Consider the following 12,291-nt stretch of genomic DNA (forward strand, 5'->3'; position numbering starts at 1 on the left):
CAGGCAAAAAGTTTTGATGAAGTCAATGTATGAGTGTCTTCTTTTATGAGTCATTCCTTTGTGTCTAAGAACTAAGCCCATATTATAGTTTTTCCTGTGTTCCTTTTTAAAAACGTTTTCTAGTATTAGATTTTTCATATACATCTATGGTCTACTTTACACTTTGTGTAAGATATAAAGTTAAGTCAAGGCTCATTTTTTTTGCCTGTGAATGTCCAATTGTTCCAAAACCATTTGTTGGAAAAGACCATCCTTTCTCCATCGAATTGCTTTTGCACCTGTGTAAAAAATCAATTGGATATATAGATGTGGGTCTATTTCTGGACTCTCTATTCTGTTCAATTGATTTGTGCATCTATATTTCTTCATCAATACCTTCACTTCTTGGTTACTGTAGCTTAATAGTAAGTCTTAAACTCAAATTGTGTGATTCTTCCAACTGTATTCTTCTTTCTCAAAACTCAACTAGTTTTCAATGAGCTTTTGCTATGAGTCCAACGTCATGCCAAGTCTTTTACAAGGATGGTCTCATTTAATCTTCACAACAAACCTTTGAGGATATGTGTCAGTTCAGGCTCACCAGAAAGCAGGTGGATTTGGAAGTGCAATGGATTTATTGGAAGATATGACTGTGGAGGATAAAGAGAAGAGGGAGCTGGACTAACAGGGAAAGATTTCAGATTGTGAGGCTGGTCTGACCCCAGCAAAAGGAGATGGGAAGGAAAGAGGCTTGAGTAAGAGGAGACTCAGTCTGTAGTACAGCTCCGAGAAAGTCCCAGCCAAGGTTATGGGGGAATTCCAGAGCAAAAGTTTCCCATTAGAGGTGTCCCATTTTGGGCAGAAATCACCAGGCTCTGTACTCCACTGTGCTTAGTCATTGGCTTGGAGCAATCTGGGAAAAGTGTGGCCTCAGTGTGAATGCTGCACAGGAATTAAAATAGCAACTCTAACTATTATTTCCCCAAATGCAAATTTAACCTCATGATTAGATTTAACTATACTATAACAAACATGTATATAATTTGAATTCTTCCATGCTCAAAAATGAGTATGTCAAGGTTTATAAAGTTACAAGTTTTCCAGCAGTTTTCTGCTCTGGCAAGACCTAAATATTCATATGCAGTCAGCCCCCTATATATGTGGGTTCCACATCTGCCGATTCAACAAACTGGGAGTTGAACATATTTGAAAAAGAGAAAAGCCAACAGTAAAAATGATAAAAATAGAAAACAATATAGCATAACAACTTTTACATAGCATTTACATTGTATTACGTTTTATATGTAATGTAGTGCTGATTTAAAGTATACGGAAGGGTATGCACAGGCTATATGCAAATACTACATCCTCATTTTATATAAGAGATTTGTGCATGCATAGATTTTGGTATGCGTGGGAGATTCTGGAATCACTGCCACTCAATATAGTGCTTTTGTGATGGAATTTGGATTCATTTCTCTGGACAGAGACAGGGAACTGGACTTGGAATCTTTCTCTTGCCCTAGCTCCTTGTTAATGGATGCTTCTTGCTTTAATATTATTGCTCTTTCCCCTTCTTCCTTTCTTATCCCACTCTATAAATTTCTTCAGAGATCAAAGTCAACATCCACTCATGTCCTCCTGTCTGGTTAACAGAGGCCAGCTGTCTTCTGCTTTATTAAAATACCACATTCAGAATCTCTTTAAGCAATGATCCCATTTAGCATCTGTAATAAAGTGCTATATCATTGCATAGATGAGGCCTCTCTGCAAAGCCTATAACTGACTGACAAATGTTTCACTGCACCCTGATACTGTAGGCACATCTCCTTTGAACATTCTGAGGCATCCCTTTGTATGAGATGTTTTAGTGCGTCCTAAACATGTATACTGACAAGCAAATTGAGAACATTTCTTCATTGATTTTTTCACTATCTTTCTATTCTTTAAGAAAAGAAACAGTGAAAATGTAAACAGTATTCATTTTAGTAGTAAGAATAATATTAACTTAAATGTATATAGTTCTCTTTACTCCAGAATGTGCTTCCTTCTTTGAATCCAGAAATAGTATGGGAGGAAATACCCCCCTTTCTACAGATGAGAGAAGTATTGCCCGGAAAGCTAGTGGGACATCCAAGGTTTGAATCATGTGCCCTCCTTTCTACATACAAAAGCCTGTATACAGTATCATAATATGTAAACATAGAAGATATACAAACCTTTAAGAAAGGAAATAGTTGACAGAAGGTTTGAGTGTTTGTGAACATGGAACATGCTAGGCATACACATGTTTATGTAGGAACCCAACCACTCAAGTTAATAAGAGAGTGACCCAGAGACCATTCACTCCCCGAATGAATGAATTCTTGAATGAATGGAGGGACTTCCCCAGACCTAAGCAAAGTAGCCACATCCAGCATAGGGGCTCAGAGGGCAACTACAGGGTTCTGCTATTTCCAGAATATGTCTTTCTGTGCCATAATCTCATTTGCCCTGAAAGCCCTGCCAGGAAGCCTCTACTAACAGTCAGATAGTGGAGGTAGAGTGTTTTCCCTGGGCCTAGACAAAATATACTTTTATGGTCTGGAAGGAAATGAAGATGGTGCGTCAGCCTTTGCAATGAGCACATTTATGCCCATTGAATTCAACAAGCAAATGTATTGATTTCCTTCTACCCTTCTTCCTGCATTACCACTCTTATCGTTTAACTTACCACATCGTCTATGTGTCAGTCTCCTTCATCATTAAATGAGCAACATGATTATAGGAACGTATTCATTCATCTTTATATTCTAAAGTGCCTATTACAGTTCCTGGCATAGGTGGCACTCATTAAGCCATTGTCCAAACGAAGGAATGAGAACTATATGCTAAGCATTAGGGCTAGGTTTTCTAGCATTCAGGTAAGAAGGAGGAGGATGTTATCAGTTAACATTTATCAGCACATATTACATGCCCAAGAACGCTGCTACATTTTTTACATGCACAATCATATTGAACTCTCATACCAACGCTTATGAGGTAGTAATTTTTACTAGTCACATACACAGATTAGGAAATTCAGATTTTTTGGAGTTAAACAATCTGCCTAAGATCACACAGTGAGTATCTAACAGAATTCTGTCTGTTGGACTCCAGGAAGTATAGTCTTAATTTCTGTATCATTCTTCTGGCCATAGTGTCCAATCAAGAAAGCTGATACATGGTCCAGACCTTGATCTTTCAAAGGGGATAAGAAAGATTCCCTGGAAAATCTTGGAATGAAGTCACCTTAGCTATGGGGGTAAGTCTTAAATAGAAGGCAGAGTGCCATATTCAAGGAACTTATAGTTGTAATAAGGAGATGAGACTAGCACACACATGAGAGAGAGAGGGAATATGAAACTGTATAGATATTCACTAATTTATGAGGACAGAGTTTTTTTTTTTTTTTTTTGAGATGGAGTTTCGCTCTTGTTACCCAGGCTGGAGTGCAATGGCGCGATCTCGGCTCACCGCAACCTCCGCCTCCTGGATTCAGGCAATTCTCCTGCCTCAGCCTCCTGAGTAGCTGGGATTACAGGCACACGCCACCATGCCCAGCTAATTTTTTGTATTTTTAGTAGAGACGGGGTTTCACCATGTTGACCAGGATGATCTCGATCTCTTGACCTCGTGATCCACCCACCTCGGCCTCCTAAAGTGCTGGGATTACCTGTGTGAGCCACCGCGCCTGGCTGACAGAGATATCTTTATGAGTTGGTGAATGTACCCTGTCTACCCCACACTATGTTAAGTGCTTCACATCTATTATCTTAGTAATCTTTCCAAGGACCTTTAAAAAGTATGTATTATTCTCTATTTACAAATGGAGAAAATGGAATTAGGGAAAGTATGAAATTTGCCTTAGATCACAGAACTAAGAATACATAGTGGATTTGGGCTTCCAAGCCAGGCCATGTGATTGCAGAACCCAGACTGTACACCCCATTCTCTCTGCACTCTGAACCCAGAATGGCAGACAATGATGCTACAAGAGGAGAGTGTCTCCAAAATATGCTGTTAAGTGGAGACATCTTAGTGAAAAATGAGAACCCTTAGCAAAGACTCATAGATGTGATATAGACTAACTTTTTTGGTTAGCTAGTAATTCATCAGCATCTTAATGGGGATGGAACAGAGGAAAGATAAATATTTTATCTTCTGCTCAAAGATGAAAGACCTGAAAAAGGGCCTTACAAGGTGATGACCCATGAAGGGATGGGGGTACTATAGCCCAAGGACCCTGGAAGTCCAAAGAGAAGCAGGTCTACAAAGCAGAAAAGAGGATGAAGAAGGCCAAGTTCACATTTTACTTTGTTGCTTAAAGAAGTGGAAACATTCTAAGGAAGATTTACATGAATTATACTTCATTAAATCCTTACAACTAGCTATTTGGTAGTTACTTTCAACAAAGATGGGTTGAATAAATGAGTATTGTATGTGTTAATCTGCACCTTGCTTTTTATTTAACATACATTTGGATTTATTTCCAGGCAAGGATATTGTGACTGCTATATTCTTATAAATGATCACATATTGGTCTATAGTATCAATGTGCCATGATTCATATAACCATTCTCCTATTGTCAGATGTTTCAGACACTTATATTATCTTTACATAAATAATAATCCAATGACTATCTTTGTTCATACAACCTTGTATATACATTTACCAATATTTCTGTAGGATGGACATCAAAAATGAAGTGACACTGTTCTTTTAGAAAAAATCAAAATCCAAGTTTCATTAAATGTTGAGTTGATGAAACAACTTTAACTCTTGACCTAAATCAACTTTCAAAACGTTCTTTTTCTGTTTCAATGTAAAGCTGAAAAATATCTTTTCTAAGGATAGGAGGTATAAATTATAGGCCATCTCTTTGAGGTAATAGACCAAAAAGCTATATGTAATCATAATGGAGCTATTAAATTGTATTCTGTTCTTTAACATGAGGCAAATACAAAGTTTCAGAGTAAGGAATATAATTTTGGAATTTTTTTTTTTTTTAAGACAGAGTCTCACATTGTTACCTGGGCTGGAGTGCAATGGCATGATCTCAGCTCACTGCAACCTCCGCCTCCTGGGTTCAAGGGATTCTCCTGCCTCAGACTCCCAAGTAGCTGGAATCATAGGCGCCCATCACCACGCCTGGCTAACTTTTTGTATTTTTAATAGAGATGCGGTTTCACTATTCTGGCCAGGCTGGTTTCAAACTCCTGACCTCGTGATCCGCCCACTTCGGCCTCCCAAAAGTGCTGAGATTACAGGCATGAGCCACTGCGCCCGGCCCCAATGTTGGATGATTTGATGTCAACTTCAGGCCTTTTATCTTATAGTAATGCTCTTCATTAGTCATATTTTCAATTGATTTCTTGTGTAGATTTGTTTTTCCTACGTGGCACACCAAAATGTGGGGAATATGTATTAGTGACCAAAGCCCTTACATTGCATCTATTCATGCATTGATTCACTGTCATTTAAATATCTGAGTGTGTTATTTCAGAATTAAATGTGGTTGGTAAGGAGGGTCTGTTGGAGGTAGAGAAACAGAGTTGATCTAAAATATTACCTGTGGAATGCTTTTCTTGAAGCGAAGCCTCCTAGGCTCTGAAAGAATTACAGATAGGTAGAGGAAATGTCCACTGATGGATGAATGGATAAACAAAATGTGGCATATACATACAATGAAATAATGTTCAGCCTTAAAAATGGAGAATATTCTGACACATTCTACAGCATGGGTGAATCTTGAGGGCATAATGCTAAGTGAAATAAGCCAGTCACAACCTGGCCAGGCACAGTGGCTCACGCCTGTAATCCCAGTACTTTAGGTGGCCTAGGTGGCCAAGGTGGGTGGAACACTTGAAGTCAGGAGTTTGAGACCAGCCTGGCCGACATGGTGAGACCCTGTCTGTACTAAAAATACAAAAATTAGCTGGGCATGGTGGAGAATGCCTGCAATCCCAGCTACATGGGAGGCTGAGACAGGAGAATCTCTTGAACTTGGGAGGCAAGGGTCGCAGTGAGCCAAGATTGTGCCACTGCACTTCAGCCTGGGTGAAGAGCAAGACTCCATCTCAAAAACACAGAACAAAACAAAAACAGACATATACTTTATGAATCCATTTATATGAGGTACCTACAGTAGTCAAATTCATAGAGACAGAGAACAGAAGCATGGTTGGCAGGGACTAGGAGGAGCAGGAAAAGAAAAGTTGTTTTCTAATGGATATAGAGTTTTCATTTAGCAAGACGAAAAAGTTCTGGAGATTAGTTGCAACACAATATAAATATGCTTAACACTACTGTATACCTAAAAATGGTTAAGATGGTCAATTTTACTTTGGGAGGCTGAGGCGGGTGGATCACAAGGTCAAGAGATCGAGACCAGCCTGGTCAACATGGTGAAACCTCATCTCTACTAACAATACAAAAAATTAGCTGAGCATGGTGGTGCGTGCCTGTAATCCCAGCTACTCAGGAGGCTGAGGCAGGAGAATTGCCTGAACCCAGGAGGCGGAGGTTGCGGTGAGCCGAGATCGCGCCATTGCACTCCAGCCTGGGTAACAAGAGTGAAACTCCGTCTCAAAAAAAAAAAAAAAAAAAAAAAAAGATGGTCAATTTTGTTTTATGTATACTATTACAATTTTTTAAAATTACAAACCATCCAACCCAAATAATAAGGAATCTGCTGGAGTAACAAGGAATCTGACTTAGAGTAACTAACCTCTCTGGGCTCACATTTAAAATTGCATTCTCAAATTTAGTTGTATTATTTGGAGTAGCCTAGATCCCAGTAGCAAGCTGTCCCCCAAGTGTCAATGGCTAAAACACTATAGAAGATAATTTATCTTATGAAACAGTCCATGTATGTGGTAAATAAATGCTTGTTAAGTGAATACATGAATGAATAAGTAAACGGATGTGGCCTATAAGACATGTACAAACCATATTACCAGATATGAATCTTAGGTTGCCAACTCAGATGTGAAAGAAATATGGCTTTATTTTTCCATAATTAAAATATATCTTGAACCTTCCTTCTGCTGGGTTAAGTGGCCAAAACGAAATCTGAGACAACTCTCAGATGTGAAAGAAATATGGCTTTATTTTTCCATAATTAAAATATATCTTGAACCTTCCTTCTGCTGGGTTAAGTGGCCAAAATGAAATCTGAGACAACTCCTTGCCACTTTATCGTAGGCAGAATAATGGCCCCCAAGGATGTTTGCGTCCTAATTCTTAGAAGTTGTGAATGTTACCTTACATGGCAAAGGGGATTTTGCAGATATGATTAAGTTAAAGATCGAGAGATTAGGAGAATATCCTGGATTACTTGGGTGGGCCCAGTGTAATCACAAGCGTCCTTGTAAGTAAAAGGGGGAGGCAGGAGAGTCGAAGAAGATATGGCAACAGATGCAGCAGTCAGAGTTAGAGAGAGGAATTTGAAGATGCTATACTGCTGGTCTTGAAGAAGGAGGAAGGGGCCATAAGCAAAAGAATGTAGGCGGCTTCTATAAGTTGGAAAATGAGAAACAACAACAACAAGCCAGATCAAAACTGGATTCTCCCCCAAAGCTTCCAGAAGAAACACTGCTCTGCTGACACCTTGAGATTAGTCCAGTGAAAGCCTTTTCAGACTTCTGAACTCTGGAACTGTAAGATAATACATTTGTGTTGTTTTACACCAACAAGTGTGATAATTTGTTATAGCAGCCATTGGAGACTAATACACACCCCACTATCACTCTCCTGGCATCAGTGGCTGAATTCTGGATTGGAAAGAAAATGGGGCTACAGAGAGACCACAGAGTACAGAGACTCGGAGTGGAAACCACCTGGATTCAAAACTCAGCTCAGTCACCTGCCTGGGGTTAGCCTTAGTGAAGTGATGCAACCACTCTGCATGTTAATTTCCTCACCTGTAAATTGGGGAGAACAGTACCTACCTCATCAGGTTACTGTGAGGATTAAATATGTTCATTTAACAAAAGGGCCTAGTACAGAGTCTTACATGTAGTAAACACCATGTAAGTATTAGCTATTATTGTGATTACGCTTTTTTTCCCTTATTTTATTTATTTATTTATTTTTGAGATGGAGTCTTGCTCTGTCACCCAGGCTGGAGTGCAGTGGTGCGATCTCAGCTCACTGCAACCTCCGCCACCGGTGTTCAAGCGATTCTCCTGCCTCAGCCTCCTGAGTAGCTGGGATTACAGATGCCCGCTACCATGCCCAGCTAATTTTTGTATTTTTTAGTGGAGAAGGGCTTTCATTATGTGGCCAGGCTGGTTTCAAACTCCTGACCTCAGGTGAACCTCCCACCTCAGTCTCCCTAAGTGCTGGGATTACAGGCATGAGCCACTGCACCTGACCCTATTGTAATTACTCTTATTGTTATCATCTGGTCCTAGGTCTTGAGAAGTCCATGCTGCCAGATTCTGCTCTTCAGTCATAATTCATGCAGGTTTCTGCCAAGTGGGTCCTCTATGGGGCAGAAGATCCTGGTGCTCCAGCTGGGTCCCTTGAATCCCTTTTACTGTTGGTTGGTACGCTTGTCCCCCCAGCTTCTGTGGATGCTTGACTGAAAGCTCACTCCTGAAAACATGTCCAGAGAATTGCCTTTGGGCAATGGAAGTCACCATCTCAGAGTTGAGATGCCCTCATGCATGTCCAGGAAACCCTGGAGGAGGGTACGAAAGTCCTGCTCCCTGTCTCAAGGCAGGACAGACTCTGCAGTATAATTTATGCCCCAGAGCTCCTGAGGACCTGATGGGAGCCAAGTCCTTTCACTTCCTTCTCCTGCTGCCTCCCTCCCCTGTAGATGTCTCCTGAGAGAGAGTGCTCTCAATATGTTGCATGCACACAAAGTTTTGTCATGGGCTTTAAAGGAAATGTGACCTAAAATGTGGTCTGAAGCCTCAAGACCCTGTTGGCTGTGTAGGCACGTGATAGGTAGCCCAGGAAACAATAAGGAGCTGTGGGACTGCAGAGGAAGAAGAAGGTTGGGCTGGAGGAGCAGGGACAGCCTCACAGAATGGGCTGAGCCAACATTCAGCCTGCACACTCCTAATCAAAAAAGCACACATTTAGACCAGGCTTTGTTCTATCGGCCACCTTCAGATGTCATTGTGTCCTATGCATACAGAATGTGTAATGCTATTTTCAACCCAGCCTTAATTGCCACAGTCAATTCATTTTCTGAGAAAAAAGGTACAAGCACTTCTAACCCTTAAGGCCTCCCTGTGTACTAGATCTTAAAAGTAAAACTTAAAAGCTCAAATTTTTGGTGCAACTAGAAACCCAATAAAAAGTTTTCAAGACAAGCAAAATTATATTTGTCGTCTTTCCTGAAGAGTGAGAGAAAAAGAGAAAAAGACCAAATAAACCATTAAATTTTGAGACAACTCAGCACTTCATACTATTATCTTTTTATTTTTCCTTTAGGTGATATATTGTTTAATATGTAAGCATTTATTGCCATAGCAGCTCAGTACTTTTTGAGTTTTTGTCATTACATTTTCTGTCATTTACATATTTATGTTTCTTCCTGACTTTCCCTACTACCCAAGACAACTCCTACCTTGGTTTACACTCCTCTCTTTCATATCATCCGTATAAATGCTACTCCTCCTCACCCCCATATATTGTTTTTTTTTTTTTTTTAAACAAAAGAACTATGGCCATTGGCAAGCTGCCTTGGGAGCTGAAAGAGCATCGTTTCTTGGATTCACTAAAAAGTTGGACAAATTCACTGAAAGACACTGATTATATATTCCAGGGAGGTCCAGACAGCAAATCTAAAGGACTGTGTCCTCCTAGGACATAAAAGTGTTCAATGAAAAGAGCAACTGACAACGACCAATTATTTGCCATTGAAGTGGACAAGAAAATGACAATTAGTGACTCGCCACCATCCATTTGCTTCTCTGGCCCCTTCCATCTTATCCACCACCTTTCTATTTTTTTCTGAGCAATTGCCAAGAACCAAATACAGACTAAACTGAACTGTGGGACCTGACTTGAGCTGACTCAGTGAGGCGACCAGGCTCCTCCAGGCCTACAGGATGTGAATAGGGACAGCCTGGCCTGGGGAGGTTGCCCCAGCCATGGCCAGATGGAAGGCTGCAGGTCCTTCCCGGGACAGAGGTCCTTATGCATCAAAGGTGGAACTCGGGAGGGGTGGAAGAGAAACTACTCCTGACCTGCCCTCTGTTAATTTCCAACTCAGAAACACTGGCATTTGTGTTGACACTTTCTTATTAAGTCTCCAATATAATTAATTGATTTTGTATTTTTAGGTTAGAAAGTTGAAACTTGGAAGGAAAGGACAGAAAAGATACTTTTTCTTCTCATTCTTCTCTTAAAAATATACAGTAATATAAGCTTTGGGACCTTTGTTTGTTTGCAGAGTCTTTTCTACGACTCTTTGCATTATTCTTTTTAGTTCTAAATCAAGAATAGTGATAGACCAGAACCCAGATGTCTTACAAACTACTTCAAGGGGAAATAAGAATTGGACTAGTAAGCATTGTATGTAGTACTTAATCATTCTCAACTATTTTTATTTCTGACAAAGTTTTGCAAAATGTGTTGGTAATCTCCATTTAACATATTAACTAAACGAATGAAAAATAGAATGATTTGTTAAAAACTCATGACATTCATGATATAGGCAAAGCAAGAAATTAAGAGCTCTTTGATGGGAACCCAAAAGAGCTTGTATAGCTTCCAATTTGGGGGAAAAGTTGTGAGTACACATGTTTGAACATGAAATGAAAACAGAAATATAACTTCTAGTTCATTTGCTAATTATGAGAGAATGCAACTTTCAGTTTTAGAGTTTAAAAGTGTATTTCAATATTTGAATAGTTTTATGATGGATGGCCTCAACTGAGCCTTCATTTAGATTGCTATTAGCAACTTCACTACACAAGAGATTTTCTAATCAAAAAGAAATAAATGTTTATATATCTTCTTGCCCCCACCCCTAAATGTGCATTACTGTTTTCTATTGTACATAAAAGCAATAAAGCCATTGTCAACAATTTTCACCTAAACTTGAGGCAGGAGAATAGGATCTGGAGGCAGAGAACCTAAGGCTGAACTGAATAAAAAAGACCGAACTTCCTAGAACTGAATTAAAAAAAAAAACCCACCTCTGCACCCCAAGTAACAAAAGGATCACAGGCTACTCCCTTTGCAATCCGATTTCAGATGAAAAATGGAAAGTACCTCTAATTGGTCCCCTTCTGCAACCAATCAGACTGGTTGCTGGCCAAGTCTTCATTTACATAGGGTGTAATCAAGTAACCAATGGGAAACCAATAGAAGATATTTAAACCCCAGAAAATTCTGTAACCAGGGCTCTTGAGCTCCTTGCTGCAGCCTGCTCTCACTCTGTGGCATGTATTTCTGTTTCAATAAATCTATGCTTTTGTTGCTTTATTCAAAACGCCAAGAATCTGGATGATGCATAGTCAATACCCTACAGGTAACAAACTGATAAGGGCTTCTGTGAGTTACATCTTGGATAACTATACTGAAACCACTAAAGAGGTACAGAAGAACTCTAACTCAAGCCCTGCACTTAAAAAAAAAATGTATTCTTTAGCCTCTAACAAAGGGTCTACAGTGAGAATGTTAAAGGCGGGCAAATTGAGAGGTACCAAGAAGAAAATCTTACAGGGAAGAAGAACATCAGAACATACATAGTGGGAAGACATAAAAGAATGTATGGCCTTTCTTAAAATTATCAGGTTTGGGTAGGTTTCTTGGCTTATTTTTGTCTGAATACTTTATGAATAAGAATATGCTTACATTTATTGTCAGATAAAATATCTGTCCAAGAGTATGATCTTATATTTGAATTGTAAGAAGGGCTTTCTTGTTCTGTTTTCAGCACATAATTGACTAAAATGGAACTACTGCCTATTTAATTATTTTTGCCCTTGTTTTCCTGTTATCTAAAACCCTGAGAATTAGATTTAAATTCAGTTTGTAATTCAGTTTTTAGTTGGTTGTTGCTGTTGTTATTGTTTAGAACAATTATTGTTTCTAGTTCCATCCGTATATTTATTCTCTTCTAGGTTCATTAGAGCTAAAAATAAATTGGATTAGGCTTAGATAAAATTAAACTGAATGCAATATCTTTCAATTAAAAAAAAAGAACCTCAATATTCTTCATGTATTTAATAATAACTACCATCAGCTCATCAATGTTATAACGTGGTCCAGGAGAGAGGTAAATGTTCCATAGGCCAGTAAAAGTCTTTATAAGAGTCATGTTC

This window comes from Aotus nancymaae, unplaced genomic scaffold, assembly GCF_030222135.1.
Source record: "Aotus nancymaae isolate 86718 unplaced genomic scaffold, 86718_ANA_hifiasm-v0.15.2.pri h1tg000036l, whole genome shotgun sequence".
Classification (NCBI taxonomy): domain Eukaryota; kingdom Metazoa; phylum Chordata; class Mammalia; order Primates; family Aotidae; genus Aotus; species Aotus nancymaae.